This window comes from Protopterus annectens, chromosome 7.part1 (assembly GCF_019279795.1).
Source record: "Protopterus annectens isolate FY-2018-M chromosome 7.part1, PAN1.0, whole genome shotgun sequence".
NCBI classification, from domain to species: Eukaryota; Metazoa; Chordata; order Ceratodontiformes; family Protopteridae; genus Protopterus; species Protopterus annectens.
Genome location: NC_056740.1, coordinates 367501993 through 367515612, shown reverse-complemented (window position 1 = coordinate 367515612; position 13620 = coordinate 367501993). Strand labels below are relative to the sequence as shown.

Genomic DNA, 13620 nt, shown 5'->3' with positions numbered 1-13620 from the left:
TTATTACGTGTTTCTGCTACAAGAGGTTGATTGCACGGTAACCGAGAATCAATGTCCTGGTTTCGTGCGTTAATAGAATTGGATAACTGAGTAAGAAGTGCCATCATCTGATTAAACTCAGCTCTAGTAACCGGGCTGTCATCCATAGCTTCCTTAAGTATGTTAGGTGTGTTATTCAAACTCATCTGCTCCGTTCCTTCAGCCATTGGAATACCAAATTCGACCAAGAAAGTGATTTAAACAAACATAAAGCAGCTCACACAGCAAATCTAAATTGTATCCAAAGGCACAGGACCCGAAGCTAAAGTTGAGAACACAAATTTAATGAACCACGATACACCAATAAATCCAAGCACTTTCACCCAGCTCCTGCCAGGCTTTTTCAAGGAATGAATACAAACCATAGTGCCATTTCTTATTAATATAGCAAGTTAATTAATCACATGACTAGTAGATTGCATTCAATTAAATAAAATAAATTCAAATATTTAAGTACAAACCATGAAACTGTCAAAGTGCAATCTACGCAGAAGGAAACATAAATACATTAACAAATTCAAGTATTATAACAAGCATAAGTTAAAACCAATATTGTAAAATCAAATAGTATGGTGTAATAAATATATAAACATATAAACACCATAATGCTCATTCAAAGCTTTGCTTTCCTGAGCTTCAAAACACATCCTATATTTATGCTATCATTTAACCCAGGAGAGCTAGTGGCATCTAATCTCAACTGCCAAAAAAGTTCACGAAACTTTAAATGAGTCTCCCAGCTTCCCCCTCTTACCTCTGGGGTGATTTGTTCTAGCACCATAAACTTTAAGTTCATTTTTACACATTTTTGAGAGTGTTTAAAGAATGCATTAGACTCCTTACTTCTAGAAATGTCATAGAAGTGTTCGTACACCCTTTTCCTTAAAGTTCTCTCCGTTTTACCAACATAAAAACTTAAACAATAGGTGCAAACTCCTAAGTATACCACCCCCTTGGTTCCACAATTATAGTATTTATTAGTTCTCACTATAACATTTCTGTGTGGTAGATAGAAGGTGTTGTGGTTTAACATGGCAAAACATTGACTGCAGCTGCCACATTTGTGTGTACCCCACTTCATTTTATTACTAATATTACATTTCCCCTTTTTTTCAAAAGGTTCCTTTAAATTAATACCCCTCTTTCTAATGAAATGTGGCTGGCTCGGAAATAAATGTTTAATTTCTTCATTGACCCCCAAAATGGGCCAGTATTTAAGAATAATAGATTCCACCTTATGTGAATTACTCGAAAAAGTGTGCAAAAACTCAGACACACTCTCCTTGCCTAGCTGTGCTAAGCTAGGAGCAAACCTGAGCTCCAATCTGCTTACAGTATGCCTGGCACACACCCCTATGATGTCAGCTAACTCCTAGGCTTGCACCAAGCTATTCCTGCTCTTACACTGTTGGGAGCTGACTAGCATGCTGTGGAAATCTGTGATGCACTATCATTCCCCTCATTTGCATAGGATTGCCTGCTAATGCATAGTTACATGTCTCACACTGAGCCTCCCCCCTTAGCAACCACTACTCACTGGCCATGTTGTCTTCTGCCTACCATTGACTTTAATGGCAGAATAGTGATTTTAGTTAGAATGCTTATTTTAGGTTTATTTTCCCCCCAATCCCGTTTTCACGCCGCTGCCCTATGCTTAAACAGCTGAGATTGGCTAAAAAAAAATAAAAGCTGATTTTTTTATTTTCTAAACTGTTTTCAATGCCAATGGCCGTATACTTGGCCAATGCATGCTTCCTGAATGATATGCACCCTTTATTTGGAGCTGTCACAGCTCCATTTTCGAATTTGCAGAAATGTACTCGGTTACTAACCGAGTACATTCCTGCAGATTACACTAGTCCTGCAAGGCCGGTTTCCAGCTTCCTGGATCGCAAATTCACCTCATTTGCCCGGATTTCTCCTGCAAATGGGGTTATTTGCATACAGGGGCTGAGTCCATGCAGGACTAGTGCAGGAGTGCTCGTACACGCCCCTACAGGCTATTTTTGGATGGCACGGCAGACATATTGCCTGCTAGAGCTCTTGCACTAATCCTGCATGCCGTGCAAGGCTTGCAGAATCCAGGGGACTGTGTTTATTGTGACTTATAAAATTCAGTTTAAGACCTCGAAACTAAAGAATACTACCGTGAAAAAACAGTTTATGCTGAAGAGTTTGCCATTTATACTTCTTTCATAATCCCTGTGGTGCCAGAGATATATTTGTTAGAAATGTGAGGACATAATTTAATTCTGTCAAAAGGTTTAGGCTTCGCACATTGCAAGTTGCAGTGCAAACTTCCTGAGCTCCATTGAACTGAGTGAGTTAATATAGCAATTTGTGTTAGAGAGAGAGAGTTTTAAATTATTAGTTTTGAACATTTTTCCAGTAGGCAGTGAAACAAAATGCATGAAGCAATGATGACAATAAGAACCCATTTCAGAATATTTCAACCTTTAAATTTTATTTTATTTTTTATTTATTTATTTTACATTTGTTGACTGGGCTAGTCTAGCTGGATATATGTTCATTTTCAGTAGAGGCCTGGGGAGAAAAGCTCCACACATTTCAAATAAAGTTCACATCTACAGAAGTACGTATTTAGAAATCAAATACATTCACCGTAACAGATAAAAACAACAATCTAAGATAGAGCAACACAAAATGTTTTTACCCCTGGTGAGCAAATCAGATGAAAAGGTGAATGATTTTATTAAAGGCCACTCAAACTGTTGTCAGTATAATACAACAATAATTGTACTCAACAATTATGACCAATAAATTGACTGTGTATACATCGCATGTCTGGTTGTGATAAAAATGGCCACAGTGAAGTATTCCAATTTGCTTTACACAAATGCACACTAGTCCTGCAAAGACAGGCTAATGACTTTTTAAAATTATTAGCTCAGCAGAGTCAGTCATTTTAATCTAGACATCTTCCAGACCCAGCAGTTATAGTTACATTGTTGACTGCATCCTTCTGTTATGTATGTGTCAAACAATGAATAATAACCAAAGTCATATATTTCACATTTATTTAAAAAAAACACAGTAGCCAGTGTTCCTGCTTAATTCATACACTCTCCTGCACACTTTTCTTACAAAGTGAGATTAAAGACTTTATAAAAATGATCATGAAATAGCATAAGGTACTTTCAAACACAGAGAGCCTCCACCAGCAGTTATAGCCACTTTGATGACTATGCACTCCCTTTGTTGTTAGCATGAAATACATTATATATACTTTATTGGTAGTTTTGGATGAACTACATAAAAGTAGTATAAATATTACTAGCACCATACCTTAAGATCCAGCTAGGTGTAACACAGTTTGAATAGAAAAGTATTTTGGAGAGCATAAGAATATTAACCACCAGCTGACATATACTAAGTCAATATGCACAGTTTCTGCAGAAGTAAAAGTCATTTGAATAATTCCGCATTAAAGAGAACTATTATTTGCTGCCCCTGAAGAATCAGTTGCCTAGGCTGCATTAAAAAATGGTGCGCTGGTGATATTGCCTTAACATTTCCTGAACTACATCAGCTATGCAATAGGGGTGGGCTGGCAAACAATGACAACTGGTTCATAGTTGCTACGTATGCAGTCCAGGAAACCATTAAGGAGCCTGTCCTAAAACAGGAATTGTTCCAAGGCGCTGTCTGGTTAAGTGACTTGCTCAATCTCCCACGGTAGGTAAATGAAGGCAGAAAGACTCAAATCCTACACCCTTGCCTCAGGAGCAGCTCACTAGCATGTTGCAGCTTAGGATCTCTGCAGTAACTGCCAAATTGTAACAGTTTTTAAATAAATGCAGAACTCCTTTGTGATCTAATCTTGTAAAGACTGTATCCCAGTAATATTCAGCAATGACTACATAATTGATGCTGAAGATCTGATTATTCTGATCATAACTCCAAATAATACAGATCACATGACCTGAAAATGTCAACCCATTTGTAGTTGTTAGAGGCAGTAAAGAAGGTACTACAAAAATATATTACTAAAGTGCAATAAGGTTAGACTATATTACACAATCTGGGCTTATTAATTAATTAATGAGCGCAATGAATTAAGCAAAACAATTTACAGATGATATAAATGTTGGTGCAGCTTTGGTCCAACACCCCACAAGTCATACAAAAGTCAGAAATATTACTGCATATCATACTATTTTTTTGAGGGGGGCTTACATGCTTGCAGAACACCTACATCTTATTTTTCACCTCCGTATGTGTTCTCTGTCATCAAGAATCGCTATCCATTATAACCTCACTCATCACAGGTGTGACCTGCTTGAATGGCTAGTAGTGTTATATTGTTGCAGCATACACCTTCAGAGCCAGATCGTGGACAAATGGGGCCCTATGCAGGGAAATGAATCAGGCCCCCACAAGCCATACCAATATCCCATTACTTGGCTGTCTTTCCCCAATTACCAGAAACAGTGTTTAAATCTGTCAGAATACACACTATTTTTTTCTTTACTTTTACAATTATCACTGTGATTTGGATTTCATTAAAAACTTCTATTTCAGATTTTATAGAAATAAAAACACTGATAGTCATTTTATAAACAATATACAATATTCATTCTCAAATATCATATATAGTGAAGTATTAATTAACATCTTTGTGACAAGGGTGTGGGAATTCAAAAGACATATGTATAGCACAACCACTCAAAACTGTGAAAACACCTGGGACAGCACACTGGACATAAATGTCCCTTTTCAGGAGCAGTCCAGGAGTACTGTGGTGAAATAACTTGGCAGAGTTACACAGAAGACAAATGAAGGCTGAGGGAATCAAACCATGTACTACAGAAAGCATCTCTTTAACAGCCCATAGCTATATTTATCTGCACTATGTGCTAAATAAACTGTTGTAGCCCAAACAGTGCATTTCATGGGTGCCTAAAAAAAAAAAAAAAAAAACAAGATAAATTAAAAATGTATTCACAATAAAAATATTAACATAGACTTCTTGCTCTCCAGTTTATTCATAGTTAAATAATAAACACGCTGCCAACATTAAGGAAACCAAGGATCACACCCAAAGAACATGGCTGATGTAATGATGCTCCCGTTTACTACAATCAGCTCCTTACTTTTATACCATAGCTACTCTAGTTCAATTGCAGTAGTTACTAGCTTTACAGTCCATGGCGCCAGTGAGGAGCCTCTCCCAATTTCCACTTGCCCTAAAGCACTGTCTGGTTAAGTGACATGCTCAAGGGCAGGGTATAAATATGAATAAAAAAACAGAGATGTAAACTGGAGACTACTCTAAATCATTTGAAAAGTTATCTAGAACAACAGGTTTTGCATCAACGTGCATGTTGTGAGCATACCTCTCAACCTCTCAGCGCAAGAAATCTGGACAAAGTCTAAAATAATGGGGGGAAACAAAGGCTTAAAAATAGAGACAGTTAAACTTGAAAGTTGCTAGAATAACAGGATTTCTGTTAGCATGCATTTTTCTGAAGGATATGAAGTCTGAAACTCAAATGTATGTCATTATGTATCTTATTATTTAGTGCATTCAATCTTCGGTGACTTACCAGAAAACCACAGATTTTATGAGGAACAGACCAAAAATATGAGGCAAAAATCTGGGCAGTTTAGAGGTATGAATGTGAACTGTGAAATTCTAATGACTGACATTTACTGATTGTAATCCTCTGAATTTACTAAATGAAAAAAGAGTGCTAATGGATTTCTGGCAGTTGGTGTGGAGGATTAAGGCTCTTATTTCCTGCAGCCAGAATACAGTGTTTGAGTCTGAACAAACAAATAACTTAATTAATAGCCCTGTCCTACTGTAGCATTTCACACACACACACACACACACACAGCTTATTTTCTGCTGAGGCTCATCCTCTAGTCAGCTTTCTCTCCTGTGGTTTGCTTAACTCATTCGAGCCTGTAGCTCCTTTTTGTGTACCTCCAGTTCACAACCGTAGCTGGTTGTGGCATCTAGACATTTTCTGGGTCTGGCTTCTTTAACTAAGAGACTTACCTGCTAACAATAAGCAGTATTAAAAAATGTGAGGAGTTATTAACAAAATGACATGATTGTTAATCTAGGATGTCGTGCAGAAGAGAAATGAATCACTGTTTGTTTCTTGTTATTCGTATTTTCATATTTATGTTCAAATTTTCATATCTGGGAGCCCTACATGAAACTGAAGAGTACGGTATGATAATGCCATTGTGGGAGTCAGGAAAATTCATTGTTAGTGTCCTTTTATATCACTCTGCACCTGAGATATTGCTAATTGTTTGCTGGTAATTATAAAAAACAATTTCCACGTGTACTTAAAACTTCAAAAAAAAAAGTAACTTACAAAATGTGGCATGATAGCAGATAAAACCTTACATCTTGTTGAAGAAAACTGTCTTAAATTTGCACTGTAAGTTGCACATCTTGAGCGATATCTAGTGTTATTTATATTGATAATTATATAATTGTGTATGTTTCAAATGTCTATAAATATCTCAAACATGCGCTCATAGAGGAATTTCTTGTTGTCATATGAAAGCTTATGTCTCGTTAACAAAACTGTTTTAGCAATATATGTCTAGGTTGTGCGGTTTCCAATATATGACAATTTGTTTGTGAAAGTATAGCAAAAGTATAATTTTGGATCTGTGTGCATTATAATATATTATACAATGCAAAGTCTGCAAAGCCGAGAAACGTGCATGCTGATTGGCTAATCCAACCAGCGTACACATTGTAAATCAAAACGAACTAACGAAAAAAGTCCGGAAGCAAACGTATCATGCAGCGGCGATGGCAAAGCTTTGAACACAGAAAGCAACACAGTAAAGCATTTAAATAATAAGTAACAAACCCTAAACAAGTCACTGTTACTGCAGCTAAATCACCCAAAAATCATTAATTGTATTATTACACTCCTCAGTCCCTCAGCTCGAACAGTAATTAAGTCAATAGAAGCATATCCACCTTCACTCGTGACTTCTAACTGTAACTCTAAATTAAAAACAAAAAAACAAAGATTAATAATGATACGAATCCACCAGAGGTCCTTAACTCAATTTTATTAAGCGCTATTGTGAGTGACGAAAAGCGCTTAATAAAACTGAGTTAAGGACCTCCAGTGGATTCGTATCATTATTCCTCTTCGTTTTTTTTTGTTTTTAATTTAGTTGTTTACTTGTTCTTAGTTTGTGCTCTAACTCTAACTATACAGTTTACACAGCACTACATACGCCCCTATCTAAGCAGAGAAAAAGCAGGAAAAATGTAATAAAGTCTCCGATATGTATATCAAGCACCCAGCACCGAGTCTTACTTCCTCAAACAGTCCTCCACTCATACACAGGAATGTACATAGTAAAGCAGGATGCACCCTCCCTCAACCTTTTCTTTCAAAAGTGTACATTTAAAAACTATAACAATGCTTCAATACAAAAAAAAACACAAAAATACTCCCTAGACAACTGTGGACTATTTTATCTCACACAAAGTGCAAGAATACAAACTAAAGCAAACAAAAACCTAAATAACAGGAACGCAAACATAACACAACACAAAACAAACACTCGGGCTTCACCCTCGTGATCAAACCATGCCAACTGTGGGTAAATCCAGCATTACTCACACCCAGCCGTGGGTTATTGCTATATTATAATATTTATGGAAAGACTGTGAACACACTGACTATTATCACTGTAAAGAATACTTCTTACTGGTAACATTGCCATTTGCACAGATTTAATACCTTTTATTGTTCACAAAATATGTACATTTGTTGATCTTTTCAGAAGATGCTGTGGAATGCCAAATGTGTATAGGCAACTAGTGGGTTGACATTCTACACCACATAGGTGTTAATAAGTCAAGTTTCTTTCCTGCAGTAGTTTGCGCTAAATAAAAAAGTAAAGAAATTCTGCTTAAGTCAAATGCCACACAAAACAATTCTCTCTTAATAAGGGCATCTGCTGTGAGATTTAAATCTTATGCCAGTTGTTCCTGAAAATTCATTTGCTGTGTTTGCTTGGAAGCTGAAACTGCCAATCTAAGAGGCAGTAACTTTTGCATGCAGACAGGAAGCAGGAAAATCTTAAAGTAGTATCAATATTGGTTTGCTGATCATTTAGACACTGAGAAGGAACTTTTTTTTTATTTTAAATGTTGTAAGAATTTTTTTTAAATACCTTATCACTTAAGACATAGCAAACATATGTTAACAGAAAAAATAACAATGGCCAGGCTCCCAGCCAGAACTGGGCCTTTTGCAGTTGCCTAGGTCACCTAGATTTGGATCCAGCCCTGGTCCCCACTCTACTAAAACATAAGCTTCATCTGTCTTGCAGATGGTTTGACAGAGGCTTTATGTAGTGGTACAGCCCTGGGGTAAAGAGTGGCATGGCTTAGAACTGCTAAATATATTGATGCCCAGAAGAAGTTTTGACTAACAGACTTACTAAATGCATAGCAGTCCTATCAGAGGGAAAATCAGTTATTGCCAGGTATATGAAGGTTTTGCATGTAGCAGTTTTCTGACAACTTGGACAAGTAGCACATGAAATTCTAGCCCAATAGAACACCTTCTCTCTCACCTTTTCCATCTATTACTGTCTACAGTATGGCTGCAGGCCAGGTCCAACATTGGTATGGAAAGCTTGGAAGAATAACAGTTATTTAACTATCTTTCCACTATCTTGCCAACCAATAAATGGGAATTCTGTTTGCTTCAAAATGGGAGAAAGTGAGTTCCTGATCTTAGCAATACAGCAGCACATTTATAGCCTATATCTTGTTTCTGGCTTCCCTTATGAATGAATCCTCTCACTCCTTCTTCTTATAACTTTTTGACTAATGTTTATGTTTACCAGATCTTTGTTATGGTTATTATCTTTAGGCCTAAGTTCATTTAAATTGGAATTAACTCTGTTGTAGTAAAGGTAAGTGTTTTGCATCTATCATTCAGACTTTCATCTATGTCTGTTTTGCAGAAAAATAGACTTTTTCTTCTGATTCTCCCCACCCTGTGTGAGCCCCTGTAATGCACCATAAATGTAGGTCTACAAATCAAGAAAATGGGAAAAATCTTACCCTAGAATGACCTCATGTTTTAAGTTTTGGTATCACCCCAATGTAGGGTTTCAGTGTATCTAGAGGAGTATGTAATACTACGGTGGTCTTTCCTAGCCCCAATTGTATATGTAATGCACGTTTTTTTTCCTTCTGGGCTTAGGGCTTACTTCAGTATTATTCACTAAAACGAAAAGGAAGCACCTTACTTCCAGAGTCAAACATTACTTATGTTTATTTCCCATTCGCGATTTAGTATTGTTAATGCTAACCAATGCAGCTCTGTTGTCAAACATTGAAAACCTGTTCTTACTGATTCATTCATCTCTTTGCACATGTTCATCACTTATTACACAGTTCTTAGCAATGTGCCCAAACTCAAAATACTTTAACAGTGTTTTCAGTCTCATGCCCTGTTGGTTGTCTGATATTGTCTCTGTAGACCCGAAACAAATAGTTTCTTAAACCTTATAATAGTGTTACCAGTTCTAGTAATAATTTCGGAGTTCTGCTGACTGGAATGATCTGTTGTAAGAATGCATTTGTTTTTGACTGTTGTACAAAATCAGCAAAGCAAAATGTCTCTAAACTTAAGCCAAGAAGTATGATTGGGCTTCCTGGTTGTTTTCAAATTCTGTAACAAGGTATGAGGTGACTGTTACATTCTTTATGTACTGTTTTTGTAAAGCAAGTGGATGCATTTTTTGTGGTACTGAACAACAGAGATAAAACATGTAAAAAACTAGAATGTATTAAACACATATAAATCTACAATAATATCAGCACTTGTGAAACCTAACTAAAGTTATCATCTTAAAGGCTAAGCAAAGTGTCTGTAGTAGTCTACAGCAATATCACAGAAAATGTCAAAGCAATAATCAGTAAATTTATACAATGTTAAAAAATTGCAAGCCTGACCTTTGACATATCAAACAAATTATAACATAACATAACATGAAGGGTTAATGCAAACTACAGAAATACTGCTAACTCCCTCAATAAGCTCAAAGCTCATTAAGTGACATGGATAAAGTCACTTCCACCTTCTCATTTACCACAATGATAAAAAAAAACTTACTCAAAGAAGTGTCTTCTCTCCAAGAAGCTACAGTTCCCATATTCTAGAAACAGCCTTTTGTTATTCCTTTACATAAAGGTGGCAAAGTTCTTGAACTAGGGCACTACAAACCTACATTTCTTCACCTACAGAATCAGCCTCAAAACACTTTGGTCACCACAGTAACACCAAATAGTATTGTCCCTTCTTTTATCTAAAATACTTGAAAATCTGTTGACCTGCAGTTGCTCAATTACCCAATAGAGAATAAATTGCTTTCCACAGCACAAAAACAACATTAGTAACTTTCACAAACTATATTCTTGAAAGTCAAAATCAAGGTAAGTGAACACATCTCTATTTTGAGAACTATACAAAGTATTTGATAGAGATTCATATCCCAGAATAAGACTGAAGGAAATGGGCCTTACAGACAATGCAGTCAGTTTAAGAGTTGCCTTAACTGCCACAGAGTGTGCTCACCTAATAACATCAGATGTAGCACAAGATTTGATATTGAGAATCATACTCTTTATTTATAAATGAGCCTTTGTCCCAGCAGATATAACCTAGTATGCAGATGATGCAGAACGCAGCCTCTTTAATCAAACCACAAAGATAACCTACAAAATTCCTTTACAAAAACTGAAAGCTGGCTACAGCAATTTAAACTACATCTAAATTCAAATAAAAAGTAAACGTATGCTCTTTTTTCACCTCAACCCCATCAGTCAGACTGCTAAGATTTAAAAAATACTGATGTTAATCAATAATACTAGTCTTGAGATACTGCAAAATACAAAAGTATGGAGAATAATAACTGACCATAGATTAAGGATTGAGTAGAACATCCAATACGCAGTTCAAAAATAAAAAAAACATAAACTAGAACTTCTTTATAAAGCCAAACCTTTTCTGTCAGAACATGCATGTAAGATCATCAATGATTCATTCAGACCTATCTACTCCTTAGCCTCATCAGTTTTGACTATCCTACAATCCTCTTTTCTAGCCAAACTGGGGCTGTCTTATAATAAGCTTGCAGAATTTGTAAGTAGCCACATTAATTGTCAAAGCACAAGGCACACCAACACAGAGAACAAGCTGTATAAATGAACATCCACACAATAAAGTCCGAAAGAAGATGATTTATTAAACTAACGTTGCCAATACAAATATGTTTTTGGCCATCCAAAAGACTTCATCAGACATTACAATGAATAATCCAGTAATTTCCCTTAAATACCATCCCCTATTGTATTAAAATATGATTGATTGACAGTTTAGGGGATGGTATTTAAGGGAAATTAGTGGATTATTCATTGTAATGTCTGATGAAGTCATTTGGATGGACAAAAACGTATTTGTATTGACAAAGTTAGTTTAATAAATCAGCTTCCTTCAGGCTTTATTGTGTGGCCGTTCGTTTATATAGCTTGTTCTTTGTGTTGGTGTGCCTTGTGCTTTGACATTTGTTTTGAGTCTTTTTTGGCACACTCTCCTGTTGGGTTTATTAGCTATATTAATTGAACACATGACTGTCTTATACTGTTTATTAGCCTACACTCACATTAATACTGCTCACAGCATCCGCTATACCCCAGACAGATGTCCTGCCACTAGCCATTTATTAAACTGGTACACACTCCACAGAGTCCTGCCCTCGTACCTACCAAATTACTAAGTCCCTCCATATGCAGTCAAATCAAATCAATAGAATAAAACTCTCATGCTTTATTGCCTATTTATAAGTGAATTACTGTTTGGATAAAATTTGCACAGGCCTCATCTGTTGTTTACTGAAATTATTGTGTGACTGTATGCATACACCATAAATAATGTTGAATATTCTAAATGTTTGTGATCTTAACATGCTCAAAGTACTGTATAGTGCATGTGACATGGTGATCACCTGTATTATGTATACACCAGTCTTACTTTGTAGTGCTGAGTCATGCTTGGTGCTTTTCTCCCAAGGCCTCCAATGAGAAGGTGCTTTATTCTGTTGCTCTTCCATGGTGATCAAAGGCAAACAAACAAACAGAAATAGAGAAATAAAATAAAATTAATTGTGTTTAAATCTGAATCAAGCCATTCACATTCTGTGTTTGCCTTCAGTCTAAAAAGGTAAAATTGTCAGTTTGTAGAAAAACAGCTGCTGTGGGATTATTTCGTGTTCAGAAATTCCTAACAGGTGTATGCTTTTGTTCTAAAAAATTGTGTTTCTTTACTGAAACATAAAGTCCTTTGCTTTGTTTGCTGCTGAATTGAAGCATGATTTTTTTTTGTGTTTTAAAATGAATCCTGTTTATTTAACCGGAACAAAAAATGATACATAGTTGGAAGTGCAGTCTCCTGATTTGAAGTGAGCAAGTAACCAACATTTTGGCACACTTCCTTGGGGCTGTACTGGCCCAGGAGGGAGAGCTATAAAAAACTATTACTGAAACTGCTCCCTGGCCCACTGAACTGTGGAAAACTGTTAGTGAAAATTCCGATATTAACTGTAAGAAAGCAATGTGTAGAAGGCCAAAGAGGCTTTGTTTTCAGAGCACTTGCATTTTACAACAGAGCATTTCTGAAACTAGCCAAACTTTACAACACATCACAGCTGAGTAACCAAAATATGCAAACACTGCTAAGTCATAAAATGCCCTTTAAAGGCACTTATAATAGGCCAACAGAAAAATAAAGAATTTAAAAAATGAGTGTTTGAGAACAGCTAACTGCGGTGGTGGTGCTGCAGTAGCATTGTCGTCTCACTGTAAGACGTCCTGTTCGATTCTCGGCTAGAGCGTCTTCTGTGTTGAGACATGCGTGAAGGGGCATACCTTCGTTGAAGGTTGTGCGTCAGGGCCGGCAACTCGGCACCCAAAAATCTACTGCCAATCCTTAGCGGACCGGAGTTCCGCTGTGGCGACCCCTAACCGGGAAAAGCCGAAAGACACAACAAGTGTTCGAGAACAGATGTCACTTTTGGTTAGATCAGCAGAACGAGTTAATTATTTCACATTTATCAAATTAAAAATAATAGTTTTTGGTAGCAAACATGCTCCAGAATCACAACCCAGATAATTCAAACACCTTTATCAAGCGACTCAAAATGTTAGTACTTTTCCTTAAAACAATGTTGTCATCCCTTGTATCTTTCTGAAAATAAGTCACGCAATTGACAACAGAGAGTCTTTTTCAGTTTTGTTCTGATAAAGTCCGTTATGATACAAAGGACAAAAGTGTTGTTTTGAGGAAAAGTACTTAACATTTTGAGTCGCTCAAGGAAGGTGTTTGCATTTTTATCTGGGTTATGTTTCTTTAGCTTGTTAGCTATTGAAAAACATTGTTTCTCATTTGATTATTGTCTTTTGCTACAGTGGTGGAGTGTTCCTTTTCTTTGTGCTTCACATTTATATTGTCATGCATCTTCACTGATTTTGTAACTTTGGTTTTGTTGTGT

At 36.4% G+C, this 13620-nt stretch overlaps 1 protein-coding gene across 1 annotated transcript in view; it reads left to right on the top strand.

The window, feature by feature from the left end:
* Window positions 1-13620, top strand: part of ACOX2 (acyl-CoA oxidase 2) — a 1215466-nt gene that overhangs the window by 181675 nt on the left and 1020171 nt on the right. The gene's annotated exons all lie outside the window — the stretch shown is intronic.